Source organism: Rattus norvegicus, chromosome 12 (assembly GCF_036323735.1).
Source record: "Rattus norvegicus strain BN/NHsdMcwi chromosome 12, GRCr8, whole genome shotgun sequence".
Lineage (NCBI taxonomy): Eukaryota > Metazoa > Chordata > Mammalia > Rodentia > Muridae > Rattus > Rattus norvegicus.
In genome coordinates this window covers 50,711,288-50,724,276 of record NC_086030.1, presented here as the reverse complement: position 1 = coordinate 50,724,276, position 12,989 = coordinate 50,711,288, and the positions used below count along the sequence as shown (strand labels likewise).

Sequence of the window (12,989 nt, the reverse complement as noted above, 5' to 3'; positions counted from 1 at the left end):
GGGGGCGGGGTTAGGGGATTCATATCCATGCCTGGAATGCAGGGTGTGCAATTCAGAGCCTGACAGACCTGCTAACGTCCCTTCCCTTCCAGGCTGTGTGCCCTTGGGCAAGTAGCTCCCTGTTTCTGGGCTCGCTTTGCTCATCTGTTAAGCAACTTCGTGTTGGTGTGTACCCAGGGAATGAACAGAAAGCATGAGCAGAGTCTGGCTGGCACCCAGGAGCAGTAAATACCAAGGATTGATTATCGTATTTTGGTGTGTTTCTATCCATTTCTCTCTGTATGTCAGCTGTCTGTAACTGTGAAACAAACAGCCCCGAGACTTGAGACTCATTACCAGGAAGCAGCAATAACTGGGTATTAGCTTGTGCAGTTTCTGTGGGTGGAGGCCTCTGTCTCCGTCTCTGATGAGTCGGGCTGTGAGGTGGCTGCAGCAACCGGAAAGAAGGAGGCAGAGTCTGGGAGGGTTCTTCTGATATCTGGCCTCACGAGTCAACTGTATCTTGTGTCTGCTCTACTCTGTGTCCAACAGGCAAAAGTCTGGTTCCTCATAGGATCTCCAGGGAGCTGCAGCGGCCGGTACCAGAGGAAGGGCTACTGGAAATGGCTCCAGGGCATCAAATTCTGTAAGAGAGGATCAGGGTGGATGCCCATTCTACAGAGGGAAAACTGAGGCTCCTGACAGAACAGTGGCTTACCCCACTGGCTTCCCACTGCATCCTTCTGCCTTAGCTTCTCACAAGCCTGTCATTCAGCTCACCAGATTCTCTCTTGGGGACACAGGAGAACTGTCTGCCCCTGTGTTGTGGGTTCTCAGAGCTCTGAGAGGCTGGGTTCCCAGCCTCTCAGTGGGAATTCTAGCACATGAAGCAAAGAGATGAAGAACGTGTAGCTGAGAAGCTGATGATGCTGTGCATTTGTTGACAGTCGGACGATTGTCTCCATCACGTGGCAACGAATGGCTGTCAGAGGCAGAAACAAAGTCAGTCGTACAGATCTCTCTCTCTCTCTCTCTCTCTCTCTCGCTCTCTCTTAAAACAAACAAATAAATAAACTAAAATCAATCAAACAAAACAAAGAAAAGCAAAGCAGACTAAAGCTAACTAATGCGTTTGCATCTCCTGCCTCCTGTGAAGGATGCTTGGACTGAGTTTACAGGTTTCTGTCCATGACTGGGCGGCCCATGAGGAACAGGGTCACCATGACTTAGCAGGGCTTGAAGGATGTGGTCAGCTCAAGTTCTTTGGAAGTGCTGAGAGAGAGAGACAGAGAGACAGAGAGACAGAGAGACAGAGAGACAGAGAGACACACAGAGGCTGAGACAGAGAGACAGAGGCAGATAGAGAGACAGAAACAGAGAGACACAGAGACACAGAGACACAGAGAGACACAGAGACAGAGAGAGACAGAGGCAGAGAGAGGTAGAGACAGAGACAGAAAGAGAAAGAGAGATTGATTGATTGATTGATTGATTGATTGATTGGGGGACCTGGAGGAAGGGCTGAGTTTATCTACACCTCAAGGGCCAAGGGCAAGCTTGGTCTGAGTGTTGAGGAAGAGACAGCTTGTTGGTGGCTTGCTCTTTGGCTCAGCTGGACTGCTGGTTCCTGACTAACCAAAAAGAGACAGGGTTTTGGGCTCAGAGATGGCTGGGATTGCAGGTGAGAGTGCAAGTAGATGTTCTGGAGGACCTTAGAGGTTCCAGCTCAATAGGTTGGGGACTAAGGATCAGGATCGTTTTAAACATTTGGTTTTTTTTTTTTTTTTTGGTTCTTTTTTTCGGAGCTGGGGACCGAACCCAGGGCCTTGCGCTTCCTAGGTAAGCACTCTACCACTGAGCTAAATCCCCAGCCCCTAAACATTTGTTTATTTTTGTTTTATGTGCATGGATACTTTGCTGGTCCATCCATTGTCTATTCACTGCAAACATGCCTGGTGCCCCCTGAGGCCAGTAGGGGGCATCAGAGCCCCTGAGATTGGGGTTAGGCTGTTGTAAGCTGCCACAGAGGTGCTGGAAATTAAATCCTGGCCCTTTGGAAGAGTAGGCAGTGCTTTTAGCCATTGCGACATCTCCAGCTCTTGCTACCCATCTTGAGCATCTGCCTTCTCATCATGGACAGTGCCGTGAGGGCCACTCAGGGTAAAACATCCCACCCCATCGGTGCTGTTGACTCCTAGTAACATTAAGGTTCAGGAGAAATTCATCTCAGGGAAGCCATCCCAAGTTCCCTCTATCATAGAGCAGTCCCTACCTCATGTTACCAGACTCGATTTCTCACAGCTGCACGAAGAAAGTTAGGTGTCCAAGTCCTCTGCCTAAAGGTGGTCTTTCTAATGCAACAACAATCTATTCATTCATCTACCCACCCATACATTCATCCACTCACCCACTCATCCACCCATACATTAACCTACCCACTCACCCATCCATCTATCCATCCATTCATCCATCCATCCACCCACCCACCTTATCCATCCATCCATCTATTATCTATCCATCTATCCATCCATCCACACATCCACCCATCCATCCATCCATCCATCCATCCATCCATCCATCCATATTTTTACATACCTCCCCACAAATTCATCCACCTACCCATCCACCCATCACCTGTCCATCCGTCTATCCACCTACCCATCCATCTATCTAGGTCTATATTGTGTGTCTTCTGCAATGTTGGGTGCTTAGGCAAAGCAGTCACTGGAGTAGATGTTCTCACCCTTTCCCTAAGGCACCCACAATAAAAAGGGGAAGATGGGTCAAGCAAGCCAAGACACAGCTGTATATACGGATGTAAATTTTAATCCTGGGAAGCAAAGTTGAAGGACTGGGAGGTGACTAATTTTGCACTAGAGGGGTGAGCAGGGAAGGTATCTCTGGGAAGGCCTTTGATTTAAAATCTGAAGATCAGAGGAAACTGATTATATGAAGGGTGGGGAATGCTGTTCTGGTAGGGGGGTCAGCATGTGTAAAGGTTCTGGGACAGCTAGATCCAAGAGGATTCATGCTGTGGGAGGAAGGACAGTGTGGCTGGAGTGCAGCTGTTGAGAGGCAGAGCCCTGCGCTGTGGGTTGTTTGGTCAGAAATTCAAGATACAAGAAAACCTTGTTTTGGGATCAGCCCACCTATTTCCTGGGAGCCTTCTGATAAATACTACTATGACAACTATTGGTCTTACGTGGTGACTACTCCAGAAAGCCTTGCACGCATCTCCAGCCTCAGTCCCCTTCCCATGTGTGTCTAATAGAGATGTACCAATCTATTCACAGAATCGTACCCAGAGGCTGCTTTTCTGGATGGCGACCCTTAAGAAGGGGGGGCTTTGCTTGAACCCATGTCCCCACCTAGTGCCATCCCATATGTGCAGCTTAGTGGGTAAAGGAGAAGAGCCTGGGTTTTGGCTTCAGATCCCAGGTCTTCCTTCCGCAGTTTGAAGGACTCCTTAACTCTCATGTCTTAGCTTCTCCTGTGGAGAAGTCTCTGGTCAGGTAGACTGTCGTGATGCCACGGCAGACGCTGGCAGATCTCTTACCTCAGAGCCAATGCCTAGTGAATTCTCTCTTTGGTTCTAACAGCGTTTGCCTCATAAGAGCCCCCACCTCCAGCCTGCCCTGCTCTTGCTGTCCTTGGAAACTATCACTCATTCTGCCCCCAGGGTGGGACTCATTTTGGTCTTCAGTTTTTCAGCCTCTCTGTTGGTGGACTTCTGGTCTTAGCTCCTTCCACACTGGAGGAGTGTGTGAGTTGGTAGACATGGTGATTTTTATGAAGGGAGCCAGGCAGCTCCAGGCTGATAACTGGGCTGAGACAGCAAGAGGCTGGTTCCCCAGGGGAGAGATGAGGCAAGCTACCTGAGCAGCAGGTCTGCAGCCATGGCTGAGATATGTCCATTTGGTCTTTCTGTCCATCCATCTAAACATGAGGCAATTACACCACCAAGCACCAAGAACCCACTAGTGAGCCACCTGCCACCTCTGACCTGTGAGCATCTTCCAGAACGAGAGCAGGGTGTGCTCTGTGAGCTGCTGACTGGTGTGGGAACCTCACTGAGATGGGGACTTCGTTGAGCTCCTAAGAACCCAAGGTCACTCTTGTTCCTAGTTTTCCAGAACCCCAACATCTAAGGATCGGAGAGGGAAAAGCATATGTGTCTGAGGCTGCTGGAGGAGTTTGTCCCCAGCCTGTCATGTTTCTGGGCCATGGCTCGGAGACAGAGGTGGCTTCCTCCCTTCTTTTGGGGATGCCTGACATTCCTGACTCCTGTCTTGCCTCTTCTCCAGAGCAGGTTCCACATCCTTCCTGTCTGAGTGATCCTGCCTGGTAAGAAGGGGCAGTAGTGAGGAGCCAAGCAGAACCAAGCCCATGGCTCCTGCTTCTCCGCCTGGCTAGCTCACCGCTAGGGAACGCAACTGCTCCCTTATGGAGCCTCACCTTCCTCTCTCTGTCCTCAAAGTACCCAGTACACCTGGGCCTTCTTCAGGATCCCATCTTTCCCTTTTTCCTCCTCCCTTCTTTTCTTCCCTCCTCTGTGTTTGCCTTTCTCCCCCCTCCCCCCCCCCCGCCACATACTGCCTGACCCATCCAATGTAAGTGTTTGTGGGTTAGACTGCAGTGGCCAAAGGGAGACTCTCTGGGTTGGAGCTTGACCTCCAGCTCTGCTGTGCACGGCTTTAGGAAGTTCCTCCAGTGCTCCAGGCTTTAATTTCATCGCCTTGAACGAAGGTTCTTCTGGGGATGAAATGAAGTAGTCGTTGGTCGTTGCTCTGTCATGACTGATAGATGAGTAAATCCCAGAGACTTCAGAATGGAAGCTGGAGGAAACTGCCACCCTGCCCGAGCCTCAGAAGCTGCTGGCAGGCAGAGCCCTCTCTAAGTCACTACCGAACAGGCTGGCAGGAGAGTCTGGAAGAATATGGGTTTGGTGACAGGGATGTCCTATGAAGAATGTCTCCAAGTCCAAGCACTGCCCTTGGACCTCAGGTGCAAAGGAAATGCAGATTCTCAGAGCCCGGCCCTCCGTGAATCCCACCATGACCTGAATCCAGAAGGACTCCTCTTCAGAGGGAGCCTGAGACATTGTCCTCACGAAGGGCCCAGAAAACATGAGCTTTGGTGCTGAAAGCCCCCAAACTCCCCCAAACACTGAGATTACTAAAATTTGCTTCGTTCTGATTTTGCCTCTTGCTGGCTGAAGGACTGGATTTTATACCAGGTCAATTTCAGTCCATTTGATATTGATATATGAAGATCCCAGGGGATTACTGAATGCATTTCTCATCCTGCCTAGATAGTATCATAGAAGGAAAATGGGATTGACTGTTAAGGACAAATTGAGAAAGACATGGCCATTTAAGATAACTCCTTATCTGTATACAAGCAAATGGTATCTGGGAAATAGACCACCAGTTGACAGCAAGAAATTCTACTCTGGGCTCTTCACCCACTTTCCCTTCTGCCGTTAACACTCAGGGATTATCCCGTTATCCTGAGAGCCATATCCTGGGGCCCCTGCTGAAGGACACTAGAGAAGGGGGTTTTCTGAGACATTATTCTAGAAGGGTTGGGTGGGAGGGGCTGGGATTGTCCATGGGTACTCTGAGGAGTTTGGGATGGAATGGCTTTGAATGTGACAGATCTCCCCAGAAGAGTCCCTGGTACTTGGAGAACGGTTCTCTTGGGTGATCATATGGCTTGAGTGATGGAGGATTAAATTTGCCAGTGGTGAATGGTCTTTGGGGTGGTCTTTTCACTCTCACTGGACAAGGATGCCATTGAAGGCTCACTCCTATGCCAACACTTTGAGTCATGAAGTTGTGGAATCTTCCCAGAATCCCAAGCTGTCCCCCTGCTGGTGGGTATAGTGGTGGGAGAAGCAGATATATAGCTCCAGGCCCTGCTTCCACAATCCTGCTTTTCTCCATCCACCCATCCGTCTATCCATCCATCCATCCATCCATCCATCCATCCATCCATCCATCCATCCATATATCTACCATGTATCAGTGTTGGGGGCTGGATCTGACAGACCCTTTGACTGGTCCCATTGGTGGGCATGTGTGCTGTGCGTTCTTGAAGGGATCAAGGATTGATGAGGGGTCTACCACAGCCCTCCATGAGGAGGTGCATGTCTCCATCTGCGTCCCTTACCCCTCCCCCCAGCAAGGTGGAATACACAGAGAAAGGGACTCTGGAGACCAAGAGGAGCACGGAGACTCAGAGTCTAAAAGTCAAAGCTCTGGAAGCTTCTGGCGTCAGACCCACTACTCCCTAGGTCATGGTCATAGTTTATCTTCCCCATTGCTGTGATAAAATACCCTGACAAGAATCGTTGTTAAGAGAGGAAGGGTTTGGGGGCTGGGGATTTAGCTCAGTGGTAGAGCGCTTACCTAGGAAGCTTACCTAGGGTTCGGTCCCCAGCTCCGAAAAAAAGAACCAAAAAAAAAAAAAAAAGAGAGGAAGGGTTTGTTTCCGTTCACGATTTAGGTGTGCCACCTCTCACGCTGAGAAGGGCTTGGTGTCAAGAGACTTCTGCTCACATCTCAATGGAAGCATAGAGGAGGTGTTTAGCCCATCCTCTCCTCTTTGCATGGTGCCCACAACAGTGGGATATCACAACCTACTCAGGGCATGTGTCTTCCTTCTCTTAATCTTCTCTGGAAATATTCTTACAGATATACTGGGGATATGGTCCCCTAATGCCCTAAAAATTATTAATCCAATTATCTTGACAATGGAATTGAACATCATATCCATTATACATTCATCCATCAGAATTTCCATCCATGCATCCATCCATCCATCTATCCATCCATCCATGTATCTACCCATCAATCCATGTATGTATCCACCCATCCACCATCCATCCACTCACCCACACACCCATCCATCCATCCATGTATACACCCACCCATGCCCGCATCCATGCATCCATCCATCCATCCATCTACCCATCAATCCATGTATGCACCCACCCATGCCTGCATCCATCCATCCATTCATTCATTCTCTCACCCATCTAACATCCATCCATCCATTCATCCATCATCCATCCACCATCCATCCATCCACTTACCCACACACCCATCCATCCATCCATCCATCCATCCATCCATCCATCCATCCATCCATCCATCCATCCATGTATCTACCCATCAATCCATGTATGCACCCACCCATGCATGCATGCATCCATCCATCCATCCACTTATCATCCACCCAGGTATGCATGCATGCATGCATCCATTTATCTACCCATACATCAGTGCGTCCATTCACCACCCATCCATCCAAACATCCATCCACCCACCCACCCATCCATCCACTCATCCATTTATCCATTTAACCATTTCATCCATCATCCATCCATCCATTCATCCATCTATCCATCCATCCACACATCTATCCATCCATCCATCCACTCACCCACCCACCCATCCATCTATCCATTCATCCAATGTCAATTAAGCCTATGCTTGGTGAGAGTTACCCTTAGCCATGTTAAGTGATACCTGGGAATGAGGAAAGACACCAGGATTTTCTCCAGGGCCACCATATCCAGAATGAGACAAGCAGCCCTTGCTATGATTGCCTTCCTCCAGGTTGCATTCTTCTTGGGCACTTCTGAGACATCTTGAGTTTAGGTTGACGGTGTCACACTCACGGTTGAACACATCATCAGATGCACCTGTGAATGGAGAGCATGGACTTCGTGGGACACTGTCTCAAAACCAAGCGCACAGTGCTTTGTGCCCCAGAAACAAGCTGAATAGTCCAGAAGACACACGGGGAAGGGCAGCAACAGTAAGGGATGCTCTCAGAGAAGAAATGTGAGGCTGCCTACCCTCCCCTTCTCCCTCCCTATTCCCCTCCCTTCCCTTCCCTCTCCCTTCCCTCTCCTTTCCTTCTCCCTTCCTTCCCTCTACCTCCCTTCCCTCCACCTCCCTCCAACTCTCCCTCTCCTTTTTTCTCTCCCCTCTTTTCTTCCCCCCAACTTCTCACTCTTCCTCCCCACCCCCTCCTTGTCCTTACCTTCTCTGCTCTGCCATGGACTTAGGTATCCTATCTTCGTATCCTTCTCTGGTCCACTTTGCTCACCTTCTGCTAGGCAGCAGACATGTTTTCTGCCTCCCCTGCTGGATCAGACATTTCGTATGAGTGACTGAGGGTCCTATAAGTCCTCACTAGAGCATCTTTCAGGAATCAATAGTGGTTTTTGAATTTTATTATCACAAAGTCATGTAGGAAGGTAGTTAGGAAATGGACTCAAGGTGAAATGAAATCATATTCCAGCCAGGGCATTTGTCGGCTGTGTGCCCTTGGGTGGATGCTCTAGCTTTGCTGTGCCCTGTGGGTAGTGCAATAGAGATTCTGTGTGTGTCCCATCATGAGGTGGCTGTGTGAAGGACATGTGTGGAGGACAGAAAACTCTCAAGCCATAGCAAACCTTCTTATTGCCAGACTCTGATCCTTGGGTTTTGAGCAGCAGCTTGGAGGATCACATGACCCAAATTCCTCTGACAGGTGAGAAACTTGCAGTGTGTAGCAGCTGTCTGGAGCTCAGTGTGCTGAGAGGGGTCTTCAGGTTCATGAACTTCCTGGGTCCTGGCTGTGAAGCACAAACTCCTGGATGGGGAAGTTAGCTCTGAGTCAAGACATAGAATATACAAAGTAGGCCCTCTGCGTGCACAAGGTCTGTGTCCTTAGAATCATCCAACCGTGGACCACCCTTCCCTGCTTATATGTTTACTGACTGGGTACAGATGGTTCCCACAGCCCTCACACTGCACCACAGCAGACTGTTTAGGGGAGATCTAAAGAATGCACGTGAGTTCTACTGTGCACCAATGCTCTTGAAGACAAGTCTTCACAGAGGCTGGCTTCAGGGGGAAGCCTCTGCAACCCCCACCCCCAGATTGTATGTGAAGAAAGGAGGGAAGAAGGAAAGGGAGAGAGGAAGGAAGGGAGGGAGAAGAAAGGGAGGAAAGAAAGGAAGAGAGGGAGGAAAAATGGAGGGAGGAAGAAGGGGGAGGTAGGAAAGAGAAAGGAAGGAAAAATGAGAGGAGGAAGGAGGAAAGGAGGAAGGAAGAAGAGAGGAGGAGGAAGGAGGGAGGGAGGAAGAAGGGGGAGGTAGGAAAGAGAAAGGAAGGAAAAATGAGAGGAGGAAGGAGGAAAGGAGGAAGGAAGAAGAGAGGAGGAGGAAGGAGGGAGGGAGGGAGGGAGAAAGGAGGAAAGAGGAAAGGGGAAGGAGGAAGAAAAAGGGGGAGGGAGGGAGGGAGGGAGGGAGGGAGGGAGGGAGGAATGGAGGCTGGTTTACTCTTGGTCAGTCCAGGGTTCAGAGCATCACAGTGGGAAGGTGGGTAGGTGGGGGTGTGGGGCAATGGGTCCCACTGCATCTATATTCAGGAAGCAGAGGGAGATGATGCTGGTGCCGGGCTGGGTTTATTCAGGATCTCAGCCTATGCGATGGTGCTTCTAACATTTTGGGTGGATCTCTCCATGTCAGTAACCTAATCTTGAAATGCCCTCACAGATAAACTAGAGGCTTGTTGCCACAGTGGTTCTGAATTCTAATTGACAAAATTATCTGACTCTCTCCGTCTGTGCTGACTGGTTGGTTTTGTGTCAATTTGACACAAGCTAGAGTCATCAGAGAGAAGCGAGCCTCAGTTAAGGAAATGCTATCAAAAGATCGGGGTATAGGTAAGCCTGTAGGGCATTTTCTTAGTGATTAATGTGGGTGGAGCCAGCCCTGGTCTGGTGGTCCTGGATTCTATAGGAAAGCAGGCTGAGCAAGCCATAGAGAGCCATCCAGTAAGCAGCACACCTCCATGGCCTCTGCATCAGCTCCTGTCTCCAGGTTCCTGCCCTGCTTGAGTTCCTGTCCTGACTTTCTTCAGTGATGAACAGTGATGTGGAAGTGTGAGCTGAATAAAATTTTTCCCCTCCAAAGTTGCTTTGGTCGTGGTGTTTCTTCACAGGGACAGAGTGATAATAACTCTAAGTAGGACTCTGTCTGTTTGTCTACCTGTCTGTCTGTCTATCTATCATCTATCTGTCTGCCTATCTATCATCTGTCTGCCTATCTATCATCTGTCTGCCTATCTATCATCTATCTGCCTATCTATCTATTATCTATCTATCTATCTATCTATCTATCTCTCTATCTATCACCTGTCTATTTGTCTCCACCCTCCTTTTGTCATCTCTCATCTGTCTATTCATCTATCTATTCATCGACTGCTATCAGTCACTCTTCTCATTGCTGTGGTAAAATGCTAATCAACAGGGACTCCGTGGGACGAAGGACTCATTCTGGTTGGGGAAGTGTGGGGGAGGTGTCCTGGCAGCTGCTGGCTCATATCTCAGTGAGCAAGGAACCTTCAGCTCTCTCCAGGCCTTGGTAGGCTGACGAAGCCATTTACACTGGGGAGATCTTCCAGCCTCCCTCCATGTCTCTTCCAAAGCTTCCTTGTAGATAGGTCCAGAATTTAAATAATGCCTGACCAGCAACCTGCTGTGTCTCTCTCCCCAACCCCCCACTCATTTCTTAACTATTACAATAGTCTTCCATTTAGAAGGAACTGCTTGGGGGTTTGTCTAGCTTCCAGAATGACCTGAGGCCTGGGTGGTCCCAGTCCTGGGGGCTTCAAGATCTCTCTGCCATGTTTGGTGTGGCCCTATTGTGGGAGAGAGGGGCTCCGGACTCCTTTGTGAATGCAGGAAGGTTCAGGTGGATGTGCCAGGCGTGAGGTGGGAGTGGGCATGCTGGGGTTTTGTTTGGATATAGGTGTGAGGGGGCGTGGCCCAGCATAGGAGAAAACCCAGTGCTCTAGGGAGACTTGCCTCAGTATGAACTGGCTTATCCATTCCCCTCCAACCTGGAATGCTGACAAGGTCCAGGCGGCCACTGGTCATACAAGACAAGCTACAGAGAAGCTCTGAGGTCTAGAAAGTCAAGACTGGTGATGAGCAGTGCAGGGCCGTGGTCCCCACAGCCTCAGATTAGCAAACTGCAGGTGTGGCATGTCTTGAGAAGAGCAGAGGTCAAAGGTGATAATAGGACCCGGGGCCCTGTCCTCAGGCACCCAGTTACCTGCCAGACACAGCCCTTTAGGTGGCCACCCTTGTTCAACAAGTTTCCATCTGATGCCCTGGTGGACAGACAGCTGCTAGAAAGGACACAGAGTTCTCCCGTAGCTCTTACTCAGTTTCCAGTGGCGGAACCCGGCAGGCATTGGAGTCTCTGGTAGGGGAGAGCCAGCACTGTCAGGGCACAACACACCCCCGTCGGCACATGGTCCCTGCCTGAGCTACTGCAGCCTCAGGGTAGCCTGCTTCCATTCATTTCCACTCCAGCAAAAGTACAGGGGCAGAAGTGAAGTTTGAGCTGTTTGGACCCAGCATAAGTCTCTGGAGCCCCAGGCTGTTCTGTTGATCTGTAGCTGTCTTTGTCCTGGCTGAGTAGTATTCCCCAGCGCGACTGGGCCTCCATTGGTCTCTCTTCCGTTTACCTGCTGAAAATCATGAGGGTTGGCTCCCAGTTTGGGCTTCTGTGAATAAAACCACTATAAACACGTCTGTGCAGGTTTTTATGGGAACATAAGTCTTTGTTTCTTTGGGATGCATGCCCAGACGTGCAACGGCTGAGCTGTTTAGCAGCCTGCTTTCCTGACTGATATTTCTGCTGTCAATGTACAGCCCATTTCCCCCTAGTCCACACTTCCTGTAGTTCCCATTTCTTCCCCAGCTCTCTCTAGTGTTTAATGGAATCCTGACTTTCTGCTTTGGCTGCAGGAAGCAGAAGTCCCCCTGGCCTCTAATTGTGTGCCTCTGCGGTGAGCCCCTGCTTTGAGAGTGATGCCTTTGAAAGAATAGGAGATTTTTAGTGGCCCATTTCACAGATGAGGGAAACTGAGGGCAGAGTGTGGAAACTGGTTTGCTCAGTGGCAACGAGTCCCCTAGGCTTCCCCTGACTCCTTCCCTTTCTGAGGGTTTCTTTCAAGTCACACTGACTTACTTGAGGTTCTGATATCTTACCTCACACACACGTTCTTCCAGAGGCCTGGATCATTGGGCTGTGTTTTTGTCGATCTGGACAACTGGCTTCTCAAGGACAAGTTCTCACAGCAGAGTTCTGGGTGAGCACTGGCCACTGTGTAAGAACAGCCATCATTGTACATGCCCAGCGATCTCATAAACTTCCTGAGTAGGAGGTGTGTGCAGACCAGAGGGGACTTCACACCAACTGGTCCTTGACACAGAGGCCCTCATGAGTTCCCACCGTGTGCCCCCCTCTCCCCCATCCTGGTCCCTCTTTGCCTCTTTGCAGTCCTCTTATGACACATCCTTTCCCAGAATCCACTTGGGCTGTGGCTCATTTCATATTTTATTTTCTGGAAGATGGACCTGTCAGACCAGGAACAGACAAATTCAGTGTCTGTGACTGCACGGGAAGGGTGTCACAGACTCACGCATGTACGTGTGTGCGTACCCACAGGAGTGAGCACACAGCAGAGAGAGAACACACAGGCACATCCGCCTAGACGTGCGCACACACACATACATTGAGGAGTGGGCGGGCGGCAGAGAGAACACAAACCTTCCAAATGTCTGATAATAAATTTTTTTTTAAAAAAGCAAGAACGGATAAAAGAAAGAAATAAAGGAAGGAAAAAAAAGCAAAACCACCCACCCACAATCTCTGGAAACCGCAGCTGTGGAGACACGGGCTGGCGTCACTTGCTGAGCGTGAGGCTGGTCCCTTTGTGGAGCAAATCCTCCTGTTGGCAGTTACCTTTCAATCCCCCGTCTGTGGCCGGGCTGATTTTTATTCAGTGTTCTATTCACCCTGTGTATTAATGAGCAGGGGAGGGAGGGCTGAAGCGGTGTCTAATAGGCTGAGCGACAGGCTGTCGGCAGCGGCCCCTTATCTGCGGCTCCCAGCGCTGTCTCCCATCCTGCCTCAGCCCAGCCAGGCTGTGGACACC

At 49.9% G+C, this 12,989-nt stretch overlaps 1 long non-coding RNA gene across 7 annotated transcripts in view; it reads left to right on the top strand.

Annotated features, from left to right (window-relative positions):
• Window positions 1-1,082, top strand: part of LOC102552958 (uncharacterized) — a 47,434-nt gene extending 46,352 nt beyond the window's left edge. For 4 of the 7 annotated variants that reach the window (XR_005492088.2, XR_005492084.2, XR_005492087.2 and 1 more), the window contains 2 exons: window positions 93-255; window positions 532-1,082. This is a non-coding gene — a long non-coding RNA (uncharacterized LOC102552958). The remainder of the gene's footprint in view (window positions 1-92; window positions 256-531) is intronic. The other 3 variants (XR_005492089.2, XR_010056606.1, XR_010056607.1) reach the window with 2 other exon arrangements.
• Window positions 1,083-12,989: the final 11,907 nt, after the last annotated feature.